Below are 23,667 nucleotides of genomic sequence, written 5' to 3' on the forward strand. Positions count from 1 at the left end.
GAAATCTACTAGTCTGATTAATTGAGATTCATATGGAATATAAAACGTAAATCAATTCCTAGAAAAAAGTTCATGACTTTTGATTGGGGGCGAAAGAATTCTTGCCATCCAATTATTACCCTTTTAATATGTAGCACATAATGCATGAGCATATTCTCAATGCGAGATTTAAGGGTAACATATGAACTTGGACAGCCATGATATGCTCATTGCATTTTCAAATTGATTATTCCAAGTATTGGCATCACATTCTATACATCTAATTTAATATACATATTTTCGTCTTGTACAGCTTGGTGAATAAGAGTCAAAACTCGTTAGTTACTATAATTGTTTATGAATTATCCTCAAGGTAACTTGGTCTACTAAGAGTGCATTATTTGATTCGAGGAAAAGTATTGGCTTAATTCCCAGAAGAATAGAAATACATAACTGCTGCAAAAATTTCAGGTTTGAGGAATAAGTCCCACAAGGCATCTTCAGTTTTTGTCACAGTAGGTATATATGAGATATGGATTTGGACGAAACCAATAGTTTTTGCTTAGTTCCTTTATTTATATTAAGAAGCTTGTTAAATATGTAAATTTTTAATTGCGAACCTAGTAACTTGACGAACTATGAATTCGGTAGCAATTCAAAACCCATAAACTTCAAATTCTAGTTCTGCCTTCTTCTAGGCGATGCAGTGTTACGTTGGTCCTCATTTGACTAAATTATAGAATGCCTGGTTGAAGGTTTGATGCAATAGATAGTGTTCTTTTTATTTTGGAAAATGATGAGAGGAGAGAAATCATGGCTGCCATATTATGATATTACGGAAGAACAAAATTATGGAATTCTCTTAAATGGAAATGTGGTCTATATGGATCAAAATCTATCCCTAAAATAATTAAGTCAAGATAGCATTAACGATACATTCTCAGGCCGCCACGTGTCAAAGTAGTTTAAGAAACAATGAAAATCATGGTCGAAGAGTCAGTAAGGACTGAGGTCGAGGAGTCATCAAGTGCTACAGAGTTATAACGGTTAGTTTCAAGATAGGACATTAAAGAGAATATTTTAGTAGATATTCTCTGCATTTGTACTATTAGAGTTTCAAGGAACATGTTCCCTATAAATAAAGAGACACAATGATAGGAAGAACAAAATATTCATTTGTAAAGAATACATTGACTTTATAAGAGAGAATCTAGTCTTATCACATATATACAAAAAGAACCTTTTTACCAAGATTCCAAGAACAATACGAAGGTTCGAAAGACTTCTCAATCATTCATCATTGTCTGAAAGAATATCCCCAGATCTCATCCCTTTATGAGTGACTCATACAATTTATTTATATAAATACCATATATTGTAATTTATTACTATTTAGTGTCATATTCCTTCTTTTTAGATCGTTGAATATCACTATTTCTGCTCATATTTATTACCATCTGGATAGTATACATTATTTATTGGTTTTACACACGTAGCTCCATCTTTGGATATTATTTTTAACTAAGACTAATCCTTTGTTGAAGAAATATAATTGGGTGAGCCAAAATCAATATTTTTCGTCAAACGGTTTGGCGCCGTCTGTGGGAATTTTTTAGTTAAATTTTTAGTTTCCTTTAGATTTGTAGCTGACGTAAGTCGCTAACCTCACAAACCCGGAGAACTTTCTTTGCACGTACAAAAATATACATGGCAGGTAACCAAGGAGAGAGGACCAACCTCAAGAATGCTATCAACGAGAGCTGTGAAACCCTAGGCAAATATGTGACGCCCATTGCCTCCCCTAGGCATGATAGGTCGCCTCCTCCCATTGTAACTGTCACGACCCTAAAACGGACCCTGTCGTTATGGCGCCTATCGTGAAACTAGGCCAGTCGACACAAACCCCCAAACCAACTAAGCAGATATAATAATTCATTTAAAGTCATTAATAAACTATAAATCCCAAAATATAGAGTGGAATAGAACAGTGTGGAAACAAACACAGCCCGACATCGAGGTATCACTAGTCATGAGCATCTAAAATCTGTCTAAGAGTATGAAAAGATAACATAGTCTAATACAAGTCTAGTACAAAAGGAAATAAGGATAGGAAGGAGAAGCACTGAGTTGCGAACGCCGAACAGCTACCTAGTCAACTCCGAACAAGCCTGCTAGGAAGCAAATCAGCATTAGCTAGCGTGATCCGAGACTCCTGGATCTGCACACAGAGTGCAGGGAGTAATGCGAGTACACCAACTTAGTAAGTAATAAAAATAAAGGCAGCTGAGGATAAGAAAACACGTAAAATACAGCATAATGCTACAACAAAACAATATAAAACTAGAGCAATGCAATAAAACAGTAAAAGCTCGTAAAACGCCTTAGTTCAGTAATAACCTCTTTAAAACATCTTTCAGCAGTTCAAACAAGTGATGAAAACATGGAAAAAGGGTAAAAACATAAATCAGCCCCTCGGGCAAAATACCAAAAGAACCATCCCCTCGGGCTATCTCACAATCACTCGTATCAGCCCCTCGGGAAATAACATGAAACAACAACAGCCCCTCGGGCTATAACACATCTCACACTAGGTACCCGCGATCACTAGGGGCGTACAGACTCCTGGAAGGGCTCCTTACAGCCCAAGCGCAATAACAAGCCATCACGTGGCATAATCAAACATGCACTCGTCCTCATAACAAGCCACCTCGTGGCGTAACAAATCAAGCCATCGGCCTCGTAATCATGAATCAAACAACATTGTTGTGGCGCGCAACCCGATCCCATTGTATCCTCACAACACAATACCTCGGCCTCACTTAGTCAGAAATCTCTCAAGCCACTCGGGCAATAGTAAAACACGATGCTCAATCCAAAATATCATTTAAAATATCAAAAACGAGTAAATATGGATAAGTTGTGAAAACAGTAGAATACAGCATGACTGAGCATAAATACGAAGTCAAAACAATGAGGAATAGTAGTAAAAATCCCCTAAGGGTCCAAAACAGTTGGCACGAGGCCCAAATATGGCATTCAGCCCAAAACATGGTAATAATTTCCAAAACACAATGATATCAACAAGTTTTCAATCAAATACGCGGTTTAACAGTCATACGGGACGGACTAAGTCACAATCCCCAACGGTGCACGACCTCACACTTGTCACCTAGCGTGTGTGTCACCTCAAAAGAGCACAACGATGTGAAATCCGGTGTTTCATACTCTCATGACAACATTTACAATCATTACTTACCTCTATCCGGTCCAAACTCTAGCCCGCGATGCCTTTGTCTCTCGAATCGGCCTCTGAATGCTCCAAATCTATCCAAAAACAGAATTATACCATCAAAATATGCTAAGGGAACAAAGCTCACTCGAAAATAACCAATTTACATCAAGAATCCCGAAATTGGACAAACCAGATCCCTAGTCCCAAGTCTCGGATTCCGACAAAAATCACAAAACAAGAATCCTTACACTCTCACGAGTTCATACATATCAAGAATACCAAAATCCGACCACAAATGGCCCCCCAAATCCTTAGATTTAAGTCTTTAATTTCCAAGCCCTAACTTCCAATTTTTTAGGCTTTAGATTCCACAAATTCCATGTTTAATTAGGTAGAAATCATAATAGGATCGAGTATTAAGTCCATAAATCTTACCTCCAAGTATTTCCCCTTGATTCCCTCTTCAATCCTCCTAAAAAAGCTCCAAAATCGCGGAAATGGTCTTTTAAACATTCTGCCTAGCTATTCACGTTCCTTCTTCGCGAACGTGGTCAACGCCTTGCGTTCGCGAAGCACAAACTTACGTTGACCACTAATTCCCTCATTGCGAAGACGACACCCCTAATGCGAACACGAAGCTTCAGCTCAACAAAGCATTGCGAATGCGACTACCAACTCGCGAACGCGAAGAACAATTCTCCAGGATCCCAGATGCTCACCTTTCCTCTACGCGAACGCGATGACCACTGACCTCAGCCCTTCGCAAAGGCGGGACCACCTTCGCGAAAGTGAAGGCCAACTCTACTGCCTCACATCCTAAAACTTCGCGAACGCGAAGACCAAATGCCTTGTCACGCCCCAAAATCCGAGGAGCGCGACCGGCACTCAACCGAGTAAACCTGACTGAGCAAGCCTGATAGGTTTCATTCTACCCAAACAACTTCATGATTAAATAGGAGATGGACTCCTTTAATCAGATTTAGTAAGTATTTCATTAACAACTTCCATTAGCAACTTAAATCATAATTATCAAAATATTACAAGTTTCATAAATCCTTGCCAAACATCAATATTTCTATTTAAATTCCAACACCCGACACTACCCACAACCTGTCTACGGAGCCTCTAAATACAACTGAAGAATAATACGGAAATGCCAGCAACAAGGCTCCGGTTTTACCTTACACAAATACCAAAATAAGACTCCGGGAAGAAAAGCGACATGAGCCACACAGGGCCCCGAGAGGAAAGGGGCTCACCAATACAGCTGACGAAAAGTGGAGGAGGTGCTACTGCCGGTGGGCTGGAGTACCTGCTATGGATCCACCTACAATCATAACACGAATGTAGCGCCCCCGGCAAAAGGGACGTCAGCACATTTGAATTGTACTGGTATGTATGAACAAACTTGCCCTAAGTAAACTCAAACCATACACAAGTAACAAGTAGCAATGGAACCAACAATCAAATACACATGAAAGAAAACCATCAAGCCAAACAAGTTACAATCTCTCCATTTCCCCTTCAACATTTTCACATCAATGATTTCACAACTTTCTCATATTTTCATTTCAATAGTGATTTCGATCACTTTTCCACCCTTATTACCTCGGCCACGCTTATCACCACAACCCACACCTTATTACTTCGTGTTGCGGCGCGCAACCCGATCCCACCGAACAATCACAATATACAAACAACACAACAGCAACAACAACAACAATTCACAAAGAACAACAACAACAATTCTCAAAGAATTTCTATAGCCATCAATACTATTTCCATCATATTCAACAACTCATATGCATTTTATGTCACCGCGATAATTGCCAATACAAGCCATATATATTATTACCATAGTTTTTCCAATTGCATCATTTACGATTTCCTTCCACCATTTGTTTCTCAACTCTTACCACATAACACATTCATAATCACACATTTGGTTTATTGCCAATTATGTACACCATTATATCGGGAGACTTAACCACGAACAATCAAATCATACCAATCACAAGAATTCCACAAATAATCCACATAGATATCACATACCAAATATTCGTACACCAAACAAAATGAATTTACAAAGGTCAAAGTTAGCCATACATACCTTGTTTGAGCTTTCCTTAAGTTACTACGACGTTTCGAAAATTCTAGCAATCCCAATCTACTTGAGACATAAAAAAAAATTGACACAAATTAGGAAGGTATTCATGGTTTCAGCTCATTTGAGCATTTTATCAAACACTAGTTGAGCATCTTGATTTTAAATTCCTTTTACAAGATTTTCTTCTTTCCCCAACCCAATCTTTACTTATTTATATTCATCAATCTTCCCACAAACCTAATTTGTACATGCATGTATACATAATACTATTACCCCAAGAATCATACCCCAATAACCCACCTCACAATCTCTACAATACCAACACAACCTAGGTTAGGCACCTATGACTTCCAATCCCCATCCCATGAGTTACAATACTTAATCCATACTCATATTTCCATTATAACTCCATATATGTAAGTCTAAGGTATAGGATTACCTCTTGTAGACCAAATCTTTAAAGACAAATTTGGGGGTGTTCTTGAGATTTTGAAGAAACCCTATGAAACTCAATCAAAATCATGTTATAACTAGTGATTGAGGAGTGAAATCACCATGAAAACACACTTAAAACTCACCTTAGGTGTGCAATTGGATGCCTTGGTCGAGTTGGGGGTGTAGAGGAATCCCTAAGCTTGAGAAATGACTCAAATTCTCTTATTTCCGGTCTTTAGGATATTTAAAAACCTTCCAGGTGCGCGAGCTCGTGCTATGTTCGCGCGCGGGAGGCAGAATACTCAGCATAATGCGCGACTTCGCGCTAATGTTCGTGCTAGAGACACCTGCCCAGTAAAATGGTCATAACTTTCCGTATACACCTCTAAATGACGAACGTTTTGTTGCGTTGGAAACTAGACTCAAAGGGCTTTAATTCGATAGGTTATGCATCACACAAATTCTTATAGAACTGGAGATATGATCGTTCAAAGTGAGGTCTTGTGCTCACTCATTTACAGATTTCGTCTAATATGAAACTTTTCTAACTTGGCTTAGACTTAGGCCTCTCCTTAGACCCCAATTTACCTCTAATATGAATTATATGCTTATTAACATATCCAATTGATATCCATTATATCATGAATCCTCACTTGCACACAAAATGAAATAATTAGCCTACCTTGGCACGACGAAATCTCAAATTACTTGGAAATATTTTCTGAGGCCTTACATTCTCTCCCCCTTAGGATCATTCGTCCTCGAATGAGGATCAAGGTTCACTCATTAGTCATCCTTATGTAACTTCTGCTTTTTCACATTATGAAATATATCAACAGCCCCGAATTTGGCTAACTCCTTAAATTTTCGAAAATTTCGGCAGAGTTCCCTTTGTAACTAGGCCTATCCACCTGTCAGAGAATCACCCAAAACCATCCTAAAAACTCATCCATAGCTCGACAAAGCACCATAATGTATATATCAATGACAAGAACCTCAGCATTACAAACACTACTTTATCACGATGATACCTGGGCATGGACTGCACATTTTTAAATCATATCACCTAGAAAGTACCTTTCAAATCAAAACCAACTGCTATGCAATCAAGAGAAAATATTTTATTCCCACAACACTCTCGGCCCTCAATGGCCTCTCATATCTACAGACTTCGCCAGAACACATTCACGAGAGTAATTTCTACCCCTAAACTTACTTAACAAGGATAACAAGTAGATATTTCGCATAAGCTAACCATCCACTAACTTCACCTTCAATAATTTCCACCGGAATGATACACAATGATCTCCACCTACCTTCTTAGACATAGACATATGAATCCACAAGATATATGGCGGACAACTATGGGAACACTTCATACTCCTAGTGCGACCTAATGTGGAATACACTTATGCAATCTTTATTATCAACTCACATAACATCTTCAGGGGAAAATATTGAGAATAGCCTGCTCACCCTCCAAACTATAAATCTCTAGGCGAACACTCACACTAAACCCATGATGACCTTCAACAATTACTCTAAGATGTGCTATTATAAATTGACCATAAAAATACCTATCAAATATATATGTGATCAAACTGCGAAGCTTCCTATTTGACTTGTCTGATCTTATAATACCCAATGGACCTAATACAATGAGTAACAATAGAGTTCAAGATTAGGCTGGAGCTATTCAGGAATCCATTAATGCGTTGAGTAGATTTTTTTTTTTTTGAGGTTATATGCTAATGGACACGAAAGTTATGACTAATAATGTTGACATGGTTAATTACTGTGACGACGTCAATTATTACACAAATGAGGCATAGGGGTAAGTAATACATTAGCAATAGGAATCATTAAGGAGGAATATTCAAGTACATGACCCAGTCTTTTCCTAGGATGAAGGGAAAATCAATTCATGCTCTAGTACCTTGAATGCGATATGGGATTCAAAATACATGAAGTGGAATTACACTCCTGACGTTAGCTGACACAAGGAATCTATACCGTAAGCCCATGAGGATGAAAATAAAGTTGAACACTTATGAGATTACCATATTTCAAACAGCTTAACCTATCCTGATAGTTGATCCTATATGATAGAACTAAAGATACGACAACGTGTCTTCCAAATCAATATGCTCATGATATGTGCAAAAATCTGAGGGCATCTAATCTCACCCCCCTTTCACGAGTAAAACCACATAGCTCAGACATCTGAATGTTGGGATGAAATCATGTACTGGTTAGAGGCATTTTAATGGTATACATGATGCCCCGGGGAGAAAGACAAATGACACACTTATTCACCCAAGGAGGTGTAATACCAAGGGTAGCAAAACTCCCCTCTCATGACAATGATATAGTTAATTATTCTAGAGGCCGAGTGAGAAGAAAGCCACGTAACCCATCCAATCCGACCCATTTAAGACTTTGGAAAAAGGTATACACTTTGGTTTGAAATTATGGCAATTAAATCTCGAACTTTAAGGAAAATCATTACTTACTTTTTTTTGAAATCCAAGAGACAAGCCCTTGTAGTCCTAGAAAATCGTCAACAATGGCAATAAAGTACTTAAAACCATTACGAGTTGGTATGAAACAAGGCCTTAAAGTACCCACATGGATAAGTTTGAATGAATGAGACGTCTTAATGCATTTATCGAGGAGAAGTAACCTGGGTTATCTAGTCACATGGATAAGCAGAGCAGGTAAATGGTTGTTAGAAGAACACCTACAAAGAATACCAACAATAATTACTTATTCCAACTATAGGAATATGTCCCCTTCCTTAATGCTACCAGACTTCCTCTTTGATGCCATGAAACATAAAGAAATTTTACAATGAGGGTTATCAGATGAAATAGATATTAGTGTAGCAAAACTAATAAGCACCATTTGGAACCAACAAGCTTAAACTAAGTCAAAGATATTAGAAGTCCATAATAAAGGGGGATTTACCTAATTTCAGTGTCCTTTTAGAAACAGGTACTTGTAGAGTGTAAAAAAAAAGAGGTGAATTTAATCGAACCGTATAGTTGGATGACTAGTCAATACATTGAGATAATATCGAATTGAAGATTATGGGTAAACAACATATGATGCAAGAAAAATGAAAAGAAAGTGAAAGAGCCTTATGGAAGTCCTTTTACATTGTAACCACTAGGAATGGTGGTAATATAAAGCGATTACGAGAAGCTACATTTTTGAAAGAAGATTTTTGTATGAAGTCACGTGATGTATAGCTCTGGAATTCCAAAATCCAATTATGTTTAGAAAATCTACTTCATAATGAAGCACTACAACACACTTCCACACAACCAGCTATTGCAAACCACTTTGGGAGATGCTATAAGACTTAACGGAGAGAAAGGCTTTGACATATGAATGTGTTACTAGGTGTATTTCTCCTTTGTTAACCCAAAACCTAAAGGCGGGAGTTAGACTGATAAGCAGATTGTTGGACTAGCACAAGTGTAGATAATCCATTATCGGAAAAAGATCATTCAATTTCAGTAATTGCGGCATGCTATCAACCCTTGATGAACTTGAAGTGATATGAAATCCAAATGAGATAGTATAGAATAATCATGGAGGGTTTGCAGATGTTCATAGTGAGTTCTTCATGGATTTTAACTTGAGAACTACCCAGATGCTAATGAAATACAGAAGAATATGAGAAATAGGCGTTGTGCTATCATAACCCCCAAAGGTGTGCTTGGTCTTAACGGAGAGCCTAGTAAGGGTCCTTACGAGATAGAAAGTGTTACAATGACTCACAGAAGGATATGTTCTCTCATGGTTATCGAACAAGTGTGGGGAAACTGGCACAATGAATTCACTAACTAAAGAACACAATGAACACATGTTATGGAGGTGTAAGGAGAAGGTAAACATTTGTTATGAGATGGACATGCTTCTGCTATTTTAACTCCCAACTGCAATATACGACCATGCCATGAGCAACCACAATACTAGGACAAAGTGAGCTACTTACTGCGGCACGTCCCAAGTGGACACGAACATTATGGCGACACATGATCTTCCTATGACGTGGATATGAGGATCTCAAATTTCAGAGAGACTTTATGCACACGGTGACCATTTCGATTGACATGCACTCATGTGAGGTGTTAAGGTATGCTCTTATGTTACTAGGCAGTGAGAAGCTTTCATGATGATATTCGCAAGAGAGTAGATTGATTGTTCAAACCATATAAGCCATATACACAACTGAGTAAACGAGTGACTCGAGCAGGATCGCAACGCTGGGACGCTTTGCATGGAACTTGACACCACATAGGTAAACTTTACGACGGTACAATTATAGGCACAAACGAGTAGATTTTGTCCGTTTAAATAAAAGATTCTGTAAGAAATTCATCGGATATAGTCCCTTGGTGAGAATTTAGGAAAAGCAAGTGGAAAGTATCAATCTTAGAGTTATAACTCAATTCAAGGGCATAATTATAGAACTTAATTCCACAAGAATGTAAATAAGAGAATTCATAATAGAGTGGATTCACGAATAGTGCATCTCGTTCAAAGAGTCGATACACGCAATGTTTTGTTATTCAACACCTTGTTATGACCATGTTTATGAGAACTCTTCAATATGGATGTACATATATAATGAGTAGAAATTTTCATTTGACTCCCTTAATGACGTCAGGTTGATAGGGCAATAGCTTAATCGATACCCATCGACTCCACATCCCTAACGTACGTAGGTAACATACTGATATACTATATGATCTGACGGTGAAGAGACATCAATAGGGACAGGGACACTCTCCTCTTAGCGATATGTTTTACCAATCCATCCACAGCTCAATACATTCTCCTACAAGTTCTTGGGCAATCCACTCGGACTCAATGGTGGGATCAATCCCTCCTTTCATGCTTCTAATTCGCGGATTATGGTATCAAGGTTACCAATCTTGAGAATAAGGCTTAGAGAGGAATTCAGCTCCCTAACTTGAGCTCTATCGCACGATTGGAGTATCAAAGAAGGGTGAAATTCCTAAATGTCCGAATAGCCTCCAACTTATAGATGTGGTCGACAACACACCGGTAAGAAGGACTCTACTAGACACGGTTCCAAGACATACTAGGATACTTTAAAACCTTAGGCTCTGATACCAAGTTTGTCACGCCCCAAAATCCGAGGAGCGCGACCGGCGCTCAACCGAGAAAATCCGACTGAGCAAGCCTGATAGGTTTCATTCTACCCAAACAACTTTATGATTAAATAGGAGATGGACTCCTTTAATCAGATTTAGTAAGTATTTCATTAACAACTTCCATTAGCAACTTAAATCATAATTATCAAAATATTACAAGTTTCACAAATCCTTGCCAAACATCAATATTTCTATTTAAATTCCAACACCCGACACTACCCACAACCTATCTACGGAGCCTCTAAATACAACTGAAGAATAATACGGAAATGCCGGCAACAAGGCTTCGGTTGTACCTTACACAAATACCAAAATAAGACTCCGGGAAGAAAAGCGGCATGAGCCACGCAGGGCCCCGAAAGGAAAGGGTCTCACCAATACAGCTGACGAAAAGTGGAGGAGGTGCTACTACCGGCGGGCTGGAGTACCTGCTATGGATCCACCTACAATCATAATACGAATGTAGCGCGCCCAGCAAAAGGGACGTCATTACATTTGAATTGTACTGGTATGTATGAACAAACTTGCCCTAAGTAAACTCAAACCATACATAAGTAACAAGTAGTAATGGAACCAACAATCAAATACACATGAAAGAAAACCATCAAGCCAAACAAGTTACAATCTCTCCATTTTCCCTTCAACATTTTCACATCAATGATTTCACAACTTTCTCATATTTTCATTTCAATAGTGATTTCGATCACTTTTCCACCCTTATTACCTCGGCCACCCTTATCACCACAACCCACACCTTATTACTTCGTGTTGCAGTGCGCAACCCGATCCCACCGAACAATCACAATTCACAAACAACACAACAGCAACAACAACAACAATTCACAAAGAATAACAACAACAATTCTCAAAGAATTTTTATAGCCATAAATACTATTTCCATCATATTCAACAACTCATATGCATTTTATGTCACCGCGATAATTGCCAATGCAAGCTATATATGTTATTACCACAGTTGTTCCAACTGCAGCATTTACGATTTCCTTCCATCATTTGTTTCTCAACTCTTACCACATAACACCTTCACAATCACACATTTGGTTTATTGCCAATTACGTACATCATTATATCGGGAGACTTAACCACGAACAATCAAATCATACCAATCACAAGAATTCCACAAATAATCCACGTAGATATCACATACCAAATATTCGTACACCAAACAAAATGACTTTACAAAGGTCAAAGTTAGCCATACATACCTCGTTTGAGCTTTCCTTAAGTTACTACGATGTTTCAAAAATTCTAGCAATCCCAATCTACTTGAGACATAAAAAAAATTGACACAAATTAGGAAGGTATTCATGGTTTCAGCTCATTTGAGCATTTTATCAAACACTAGTTGAGCATCTTGATTTTAAATTCCTTTTACAAGATTTTCTTCTTTCCCCAACCCAATCTTTACTTATTTATATTCATCAATCTTCCCACAAACCTAATTTGTACATGCATGTATACATAATACTATTACCCCAAGAATCATACCCCAATAACCCACCTCACAATCTCTACAATACCAACACAACCTAGGTTAGGCACCTATGACTTCCAATCCCCATCCCATGAGTTACAATACTTAATCCATACTCATATTTCCATAATAACTCCATATATGTAAGTCTGAGGTGTAGGATTACCTCTTGTAGACCAAATCTTTAAAGACAAATTTGGGGGTGTTCTTGAGATTTTGAAGAAACCCTATGAAACCCAATTAAAATCATGTTGTAACTAGTGATTCAGGAGTGAAATCACCATGAAAACACACTTAAAACTCACCTTAGGTGTGCAATTGGATGCCTTGGTCGAGTTGGGGGTGTAGAGGAAGCCCTAAGCTTGAGAACCGGCGATATGATCGTTCAAAGTGAGGTCTTGTGCGCACTCATTTATAGATTTCGTCTAATATGAAACTTTTCTAACTTGGCTTAGACTTAGGCCTCTCCTTAGACCCCAATTTACCTCTAATATGAATTATATACTTATTAACATATCCAATTGATACCCATTATATCATGAATCCTCATTTGCACACAAAATGAAATAATTAGCCTACCTTGGCACGACGAAATCTCAAATTATTTGGAAAAATTTTCCGAGGCTTTACATGCCTGCAACACCAACAGCAGTTTTTCTGCAACTTTTTCCAAGATGAAATGATCCGTTCAACCACCCGAAACTCACCCGAGGCCCTCGGGACCTCAACCAAACATGCCAACATATTCCATAACCTCATTCAAACTTGTTTCAACCTTCAGAATGCTCAAAACAACATCAAAACACCAAATTGACATCGGATTCAAGCCTAAGAATTCCAAAAACTTCCAAATTCCGCTTTCGATCAAAAAGTCTATCAAACCTCGTCTGGATGACTTGAAATTTTGCACACACGTCAAAAATAACACAACGGACCTACTCCAACTTTTGGAATTCTATTCCGACTCCTATATCAAAATCTCGCCTATCAACCGGAAAACGCCAAAATTTCAATTTCGCTAATTCAAGCCTAAATCTACTCCGAACCTCCAAAACACATTCCGATCATGCTCCTAAGTCCCAAATCACCTTCCGAAGCTATCCGAACCATCAGAATTCACATTCGAGCCATTTTTCGCATAAGTCAATATCCGGTTGACTTTTCCAACTTAAGCTTACTCAAAAGAGACTAAGTGTCTCAAACCTTACCAAAACCTCTCTGAACCCGAACCAACCAACTAGATAACACATAATATAGCTGAACAAGACAATAAGAAGTAGAAATGGGGGAAACAGAGCGGTAACTCATGAAACGACGTCGTTACATCCTCCCCCTCTTAAACAAACATTCGTCCTCGAACGAGTCAAGAAACATACCCGAAGCCTCAAATAAGTGAGGATATCTGCTCCGCATCTCCCGCTCGGTCTCCAAGGTAGCCTCCTCCACGGGTCGACCTCTCCACTGCACTTTCACTGAAGCTATATCCTTTGATCTCAACTTTCGAACCTGACGCTCCAAAATAGCTACTAGCTCCACATCTTAAGTCAAATCATCATCTAACTGAACCGTGCTGAAATCCAAAACATAAAACGGATTGCCAATATACTTCTGGAGCATAGAAATATGAAATACTGGATGCACACTAGATAAGTTGGGTGGCAAAACAAGCTCATAAGCCACCTCCCCAATCCTCTGAAGCACCTCAAAAGGCCCAATGAACCGAGGACTCAATTTACCCTTGTTCGCAAATCTCATAACACCCTTCATGGGTGAAACCTTCAATAGGACCTTCTCACTAACCATGTAGGACACATCCAGAACCTTTGTGTCAGCATAACTCTTTTGTCTCGACTACGCTATATGAAGCCTCTCCTGAATCATATTCTCCTTGTCAAAAGCATTCTGCACCAAGTCTGTACCCAATAGCCTATCCTCACCGGACTTAAACCAACCGACCCGAGATCTACACTATCTCCTCTACAAAGCCTCACATGGAGCTATCTGAATACTCAACTGATAACTGTTGTTATAAGCAAACTCTGCAGCGGTAGAAAATGATCCCATGACCCTCCAAAATCAATGACACAAGTGTGCAACATTTCATCCAATATCTGAATAGTATGCTCGGACTGCCCGTCCGTATGAGGGTGAAAAGTTATGCTCAACTCAACCTGAGTACCCAACTCTCGCTGTACAGACCTCCAAAACTGTGAAGTAAACTAAGTACCTCTATCTAAAATGATGGAAACTGGGACACCATGCAAACGAACAATCTCTCGGATATATATCTCTACTAACCGCTCTGAAAAATAGGAAGTACACACAGGAATGAAATGCACGGACTTGGTCAGCCGATCCACAATCACCCAAATAGCATCGAACTTCTTCAAAGTCCGTGGAAGTCCAATTACAAAATTCATAGTTATCCACTCCCACTTCTACTCTGGAATATCCATATGTTGAAGCAAGCCACCTGGTCTCTAATACTCATATTTCACCTACTGACAATTGAGACACCGAGCTACAAATCCCACAATGTCCTTCTTCATTCTCCTCCACCAATAATGTTGTCTCAGATCCTGATACTTCTTTGCGGCACCCGGATGAATGGAATACCGCGAACTATGGGTCTCCTCCAGAATCAACTCCCGAAGCCTATCCACATTGGGCATACATTTCCGACCCTGCATCCTCAATACCCCAGCATCACTAATAGTCACATCTCTAGAATCATCATGCTGAACTCTGTCCTTAAGGACAAGCAAATGAGGATCATCATACTGACGCTCTCTGATGCGATCAAATAAGGAAGACCGATAAATCACACAAGCCAATACCCGACTGGGCTCCGAAATATCCAACCTCATGAACCGATTGGCCAAGGCCTGAACATCAACTACAAGAGGTCTCTCCCCAACTGGAATATACGCCAAACTTCCCATGCCCACCGTCTTCCTACTCAAAGCATCGGCCACCACATTGGCCTTCCCCGGATGGTATAAAATAGGGATATCATAGTCCTTTAGCAGCTCCAACCATCTCCGCTGCCTCAAATTGAGATCCTTTTGCTTGAACAACTACTGGAGGCTACGATGATCAGTAAACACCTCACAAGACACACCATACATATAATGCCTCCAAATCTTCAACGCGTGAACAATGGCAGCCAACTCGAAATCATGAACAGGATAGTTCTTCTCATGTGGATTCAACTGACGAGAAGCATAAGCAATAACTCTACCCTCCTACATCAACACACACCCAATACCAACTCTCGAAGCATCATAATACACGGTATATGAACCTGAAACTGATGGCAAAACTAACACTAGAGCCGTGGTCAAGGTAGTCTTGAGCTTCTGAAAGCTCTCCTCACACTCATCCGACCACACGAAAGGAGCACCCTTTTGAGTCAACTTGGTCAAGGGTGATGCAATAGATGAAAATCCCTAAACAAACTGGCAGTAATAACCTGCCAAACCAAGAAAACTGCGAATCTCTATGGCTGAGGACAGTCTGGGCCAACTCTAAACCACCTCTATCTTCTTCGGATCAACCTGAATACCCTCGTTGGACACCACGCAGCCCAGGAAAGCCACTGAACTAAGCCAAAACTCAACCTTGGAGAACTTTGCATAAAGCTTCTCCTCCCTCAATCTCTGCAACACAACTCTCAAATGCTTTGTGTGCTCCTCCTGACTACGTAAATACACCAGAATATCATCAATGAAAACTATGACAAATTAGTCATGATAAGGTCGAAACACGTTGTTCATCAAATGCATGAACACTGCTAGGGCATTGGTCAACCCAAAAGACATCACTAGGAACTCATAATGACCATATCGGGTCCTGAAAGTCGTCTTAAAAATATCCGAGTCCCTGATCTTCAACTGGTAATAACCTAAACGGAGATCAATCTTGGAGAACATCCTAGCTCCCTAAAGCTGGTCAAACAAATCATCGATACGAGGTAAAGGATACTTGTTCTTGATTGTTTCTTTGTTCAATTGTCTGTAATCAATGCACATCCTCATTGTGCCATCCTTCTTCTTCACAAATTGAACAAGCGCACCCCAAGGCGACACTCTAGGCCGAATGAACCCCTTATCAAGGAGTTCCTGAAGCTACTCCTTTAACTCCGCTGGTGCCATACGATACGGTGGAATAGATATGGGCTGAGTGCCCAGCACCAGATTACTACTGAAATCAATATCCCTGTCCGGTGGCATGCCCGACAGGTCTACAGGAAAAACATCGGGAAAATCCCTCACAACAAGAACAAAATCAATACTAGGAGTCTTTGCACCGACATCCCTCACAAAGGCTAGATATGAAAGACAACCCTTTCCAACCATACACTGGGCCTTTAAAAATGAAATCACCCTATTGGGGACAAAATCAGTCGAACCTCGCCGCTCAATCCGTGGCATACCCGGCATAACCAATGTTACTATCTTAGCATGATAGTCCAAAATATCACGACACGGAGATAGTCAATCCATGCCTAATATCACATCAAAGTCTACCATGCAAAGCAATAACATGTCCACTCGGGTCTCCAGACCCCCAATAGTCACCACACACGACCGGTACACATGGTCTACGATAATTGTATGGCCCACCGACGTAGATACACGAACAAATGAAACAAGAGACTCACGGGGCGTATCCAACTAACAAGCAAAATATGATGACACATATAAAAAAGTGGAACGGGGATCAAATAACACAGAAGCATCTCTGTGGCAGACTGAGACAATACCTGTAATCACAGCATCTGAAGCAATAGCATCGGGTTTAGTTGGGAGCGCATAGAAACGGGCCTGACCACCACTTGATCGACCTCCCCCTCTGGGCGGCCCCTAGTTGTCCGACATCCACCCCTAGTTGGCTGGGTGGGTGGTGGTGAAGTGACTGGCATTGATGCTAATGGCTGACTCCTCTGCTGAGACGAACCCCCAAGATGACGAGGACACTGTCCCACATGTGACCCAACTCTCCACACTCATAGCACCCTGGTGCTGGAGATGGGGACTGAAGGGAGGCCCTAGCACTAGAATGACTAGCAAATGCACCTAGCATAGAAGAGCCCTGAACTGATGGAGCATGGGACAAACTCTAGGCTGGAAGGGCATTGAGTGAGGAATGGACCTGATGAGAACTGTGAGAACCATGACCCGATGACGCCACATAATAACTTGGGCGAGCTGACTGAGCATGTCTGAATGGACGGCCTCTGTCATGCTAAAACTAACCTCTCGAATGAGCACCACCATAACTACCAGATCCCCGAGGCATCTTGGCCTCCCTCTCATCTCGCTCCTGGCGACGAAATAACTCAATCTCACAATCAATGTCAACAACCTCCTCAAAAGTAGCACCAGACACCCTCTCCGTAGTCATGAGAATCCGAAGCTGATACGTGACGCCATCAACGAACCTCCTAATCCTATCTCTCTCTCTATAGGAACCAACCAAACAACTTGACAAGCTAACTCCAAGAACCTCATCTCATGCTGCGTCACAGTCATATCTCCCTGACGCAACTGCTCGAACTACCTGCGCAACTCCTCTCTGCAAGGCTGTGGCACATACTTCTCCAAAAAGAGAACAGAGAACTGCTGCTAGGTAAGGGGTGCTGCACCAATAGGCCTACGCCTTTCATAAGCCTCTTACCAAGTGAAGGCAGCTCCAGAAAACTGAAAAGTAGTAAATGCGACCCCACTGGTCTCCAGAATACCCGCTATACAAAGAATCCTCTAACACTTGTCCAAGAAATCCTGGGCATCCTCGCCCTCTGTACCATTGAAAGTCGAAGGCTGAAGTCTACCTAACCTCTCCACCCTGCATTGCTCGTCCTCTGGCATAACAGGAGCTACATAGTCCTAAACAGCTCCAACCAGCTGGGCTGGAGGTACCCCTAGTGTGTGAAGTCCTTGCACGACCTGCTCAGGTGTGCGCGTGGAAAGAGTCTGAGTGCCTCCCTCGTCCTGAGAAGTAGATGCGGCTGTAGTAACTAAGACCGCCTGAGCTAGGCCAGTGCATACAAATAGAATCTGGGCCAGGGCCTCTTGAAGACCTGGAATCAAAATGGGCATAGTTGGTGCCTGCGCTGGTGCTGCTAGAGTGTCCACAACTAGGACCTGATCGTGAACTAGGGCAGCTGGTGGATCTGCAGGTGCTGCCCTAGCTGCTATACGAGCTACACCCCTGCCCCTACCACCATCTCGACCGCGTCCGCGGCCTCTAGTAGCCCCAGCTGGTGGTACTGGTGGTCGTCCATCCCGACCGGTAGCACGTGTCCTCACCATCTATGAGAGAATAGAATAATAAAAGTTTAGTACTCGGATCAACAGATTCACACGATAAGAATTCAAGAATATGAAGTTTTCCTAAAGGTTCTGCAACCTCCCGAGGATAAATACAGACGTCTCTGTACCAATCCGCGAGACTCTACTAAACCTGCTCATGACTTGTGAGACCTATGTAACCTAAGCTCTAATACCAACTTGTCACGAACCTAAAATGGACCTGGTCGTGATGGCGCCTATCGTGAAACTAGACCAGCCGACACAAACCCCCAAACCAACTAAATAGATATAATAATTCATTTAAAGTCATTAATAAGTTATAAATCCCAAAATGTAGAGTGGAATACAACAGTGCGGAAACAAACACATCCCGACATCGGGGTGTCACTAGTCATGAGAATCTAAAATCCGTCTAAGAGTATGAAAAGACAACATAGTCTAATACAAGGCTAGTATAAAAGGAAATAAGGATAGGAAGGATAAGCACTAGGCTGCTAACGTCGAGCATCTACCTAGTCAACTCCGAACAAGCCTGCTAGGAAGCAAATCAGCACGCGTGACTCGAGACTCCTAGATCTGCACACAGGGTGCAGGGAGTAATGTGAGTACGCCAACTCAGTAAGTAATAAAAGTAAAGGCAGCTGAGCAATAAGAAAATACGTAAAACACAACATAATGCTACAACAAACAGTATAAAACTAGAACAATGCAATAAAATAGTAAAAGCTCGTAAAAACACCTTAGTTCAGTAATAACCTCTTTAAACATCTTTCAGTAGTTCAAACGAGTGATGAAAACATGGAGAAAAGGGTAGAAACATAAATCAGCCCCTCGGGCAAAATACCAACAGAACCAACCCCTCGGGCTATCTCACAATCACTCCTATCAGCCCCTCGGGCAATAACATGAAACAACAACAGCCCCTCGAGTTATATCATATCTCATACATGATACCCGCGCTCACTGGGGGTGTACAGACACCTAGAGGGGCTACAACCCAAGCGTAATAACAAGGCATCTCGTGGCATAATCAAACATGCACTCGACCTCATAACAAGCCATATCGTGGCATAACAAATCAGGTCATCGGCCTCATAATCATGAATCAGTACAACACTGCTGCAACACGCAGCCCGATACCATAGTATCCTCACAACACAGGCCCTCGGCCTCACTCAGTCAGAAATCTCTCAAGCCACTCGGGCAACAGTAAAACATAATGCTCAGCCCAAAATATCATTTAAAATATCAAAAACGAGTAAATATGGCTGAGTTGTGAAATAGTATAATACAGTATGACCGCGTACAAATACGAAGTCAAAACAGTAAGAGATAGTAGTAAAAATCCCCTAAGGGTCCAAAACAGTTGGCACGAGGCCCAAGTATGGCATTCAGCCCAAAACATGGTAATAATTTCCAAAACACAATGATATCAACAAGTTTTCAATCAAATACGTGGTTTAAATGTCATACGGGACGGACAAAGTCACAATCCCCAACGGTGCACGACCCCACGCTCGTCACCTAGCATGTGTCACCTCGAAGGAGCACAACGATGTGAAATTTGGGTTTCATACTCTCAGTACAACATTTACAATCATTACTTACCTCTATCCGGTCCAAACTCTAGCCTGCGATGCCTTTGCCTCTCGAATCGGCCTCTAGATGCTCCAAATCTATCCAAAAACAGATTTATACCATCAAAATATGCTACAGGAACAAAGCCCACTCGAAAATAACCAATTTACATCAAGAATCCCGAAATTGGCCAAACCGACCCCAGGCCCACATCTCGGATTTCGACAAAAATTACAAAACTAGAATCCTTACACTCTCGCGAGTTCATACATATTAAGAATACCAAAATCCGACCACAAATGACCCCTCAAATCCCTAGATTTAGGTCTCCAATTTCCAAGCCCTAACTTCCAGTTTTTTTAGGCTTTAGATTCCATAAATTCCATGTTTAATTAGGTAGAAATCATAATAGGATCGAGTATTAAGTCCAAAAATCTTACCTCCAAGTGTTTCCCCTTAATTCCCTCTTCAATCCTTCTGAAAAAGCTCCAAAATCGCTCAACAATGGTGAAACTTAGACCTAAAATCGCGGAAATGGTCTTTTAAACATTCTGCCCAGCTAATCACGTTCCTTCTTTGCGAACGCGGTCAATGCCTCGCGTTCGCGAAGCACAAACTTACGTTGACCACTAATTCCCTCATCATGAACGCGACACCCCTAATACGAATGCGAAGCTTCAACTCATCAAAGTATCGCGAATGTGACTACCAGCTTGCGAACGCGAAGAACAATTCTCCAGGACTCCAGCTGCTCACCTTTCCTCTACGCGAACGCGGCAAGACCCTCGCGAACGCGATGACCACTGACCTCATCCCTTCGTGAATGCAGGACCACCTTCGCGAATTCGACAACCAACTCTACTGCCTCACTTCCTAACCCTTCGCGAACGCAAAGGCCAAAAGCCTACAACACCAACAGTAGTTTTTCTGCAACTTTTTCCAACATGAAATGGTCCGTTCAACCACCCAAAACTCATCAGAGGCCCTCGGGACCTCAACCAAACATGCCAACATATCTCTTAACCTCATTCAAACTTGTTCCAACCTTCAGAACGCTCAAAACAACATCAAAACACCAAATTGCCATCGGATCACGCCTAAGAATTCCTAAAACTTCAAATTTCGCTTTCGATAAAAAATCTATCAAACCTCATTCGAATGACCTGAAATTTTGCACACATGTCACAAATGACAGAAAGGACCTACTCCAACTTTCGGAATTCCATTCATACCCATATATCAAAATCTGACCTATCAATCGAAAAACGCCAAAATTCAGATTTCGCCAATTCAAGCCTAAATCTACCTCCGAAACACATTCCGATCATGCTTCTAAGTCCCAAATCACCTCCCGAAGCTATCCGAACCATCAGAATTCACATTCGAGCCCTTTTTCGCATAAGTCAATATCGGGTTGACTTTTCCAACTTATGCTTACTCAAAAGAGACTAAGTGTCTCAAACCTTACCAAAACCTCTCCGAACCCGAACCAACCAACCTGATAACACATAATACAGTTGAACAAGACAATAAGAATCAGAAATGGGGGAAACGGAGCGGTAACTCATGGAACGACCGGCCGGGTCGTTAAAATAACATAACAAAACCCAATGGAAAAGGGGTCTTCCATGTCCATAGAAGAAGGGATGCCACCAGCCATGAAAAAGCTCCTTGAAGTATGGCTGACCGATATGCTAGTAAGCGTATTCATTACGCTCGTTCCATGCACAACTGCAAAAATCGCAAAAATCTACATAGTACAATGAGCAGATGAACAGAGCAATCGACTAGACCCTCCAACACCAGGTATACCTCACAATATTACTAACAATGTAGGTGATAGCGCCCTTGCTTCTGTTCTAAAGAGGATGGAGAAAATGGAGAATGAAACTTAGCATACACTGGTTAAAAGGTTAAATGTAAGACACTCAAAGATCAAATGAAAGAACACCAAGAATGAGTCGACAAGATACCAGGCGCCCCTAAGCTATTGCCAAAGAGAGATGCAGGCAGGTTCGTAGAACAGCCGTACAACGAAGAAGCAGCCCCACATGCAATACAAAGACCTTCAAAATACCGCCCTACCTCAGGATATACGACGGAATGGCCGATCCCGAAGATCATGTGACTCATTACGTCGCCGTCGTGAAAGGCAATGACATCACCAAGGAACAAATGTCCTTCTGGTCATATTTATTACCATCCGGATAGGATGTATTAGTTATTGATTTTGACACACGTATCTCTAGCTTTGGATATTATTTTTAACTAAGATTAACCCTTTTTTGAACAAATCTAATTGGGTGAGCCAAAATCAATATTTTTTGGTCAAACAGTTTAGCGCCTTCTATGGGGATTTCTTAGTTAAATTTTTAAGTTTCCTTTAGATCTACAGATGACGTGAGTCGCTAACCTCACAAACCTGGAGAACGTTCTTTGCACGTACAAAAACCTATATGATAGCTAACAAGGAGAGAGGACCAACCTCATGAATGCTATCAACGAGAGTTGTGAAACCCCAGGAGAAGACGTGATGCTCACTGCCTTCCCTAGGCACGAGAGGTCACCTCCTCCCTATTGTAGCATAACAAAACCCAACGGAAAGGGGCTTCCACGTCCACAGAAGAAGGGACGCCACCAGCCGTGAAAAACTCCTTGAAACATGGCAGATCTATATGCTAGTAAGCGTATTCAACATGCCTGTTCCATGCACAACTGCAAAAATCGCAAGAACATGCACAGTGCAACAAGAAAATGAACAAAGTGACCGACCAGACCCTCAAACACCAGGTATAACTTGCAATGTTACTAACAGTGCAGGTGATGGAACCCTCGCCACTGTTCTAAAGAAGATGGAGGAAATGCAGAATGAAAATAAAACACTCATAGATCAAATGAAAGAACACCAAGAACGAGTCGACAGGATACCAGGAGACCCTAAGCTATTGCCAAAGAGGGACGCATGCAGGTTCGTAGAACAACCATACAACGAATAAGCAACCCCACTTGCCATACCAAAGACCTTCAAAATGCCGCCCTACCTCTGGATATACGACGGAATGACCGATCCCGAAGATCATGTGACTCATTACGTCACCCCTGTGAAAGGTAATGACCTCACCAAGGAACAAGTGCCCTCATAGGAGGGGCATTAACATGTTACTCATAGCTACCAGCCCGCTCCCTAGAAACTTTTGAGAAAATGGCTGATAAGTCAGTACATGATGGATCCAAGAAGGCCAAAACAAAGGTAAATGATATATTAGCCATCAAGCAGTCCTTGGGAGAAGGACTGAGGGATTTTCTCACCCGATTCAACACAGTAAGGATGACTCTAC

The sequence above is a fragment of the Nicotiana tabacum genome, chromosome 11 (genome assembly GCF_000715075.1).
Source record: "Nicotiana tabacum cultivar K326 chromosome 11, ASM71507v2, whole genome shotgun sequence".
Lineage (NCBI taxonomy): Eukaryota > Viridiplantae > Streptophyta > Magnoliopsida > Solanales > Solanaceae > Nicotiana > Nicotiana tabacum.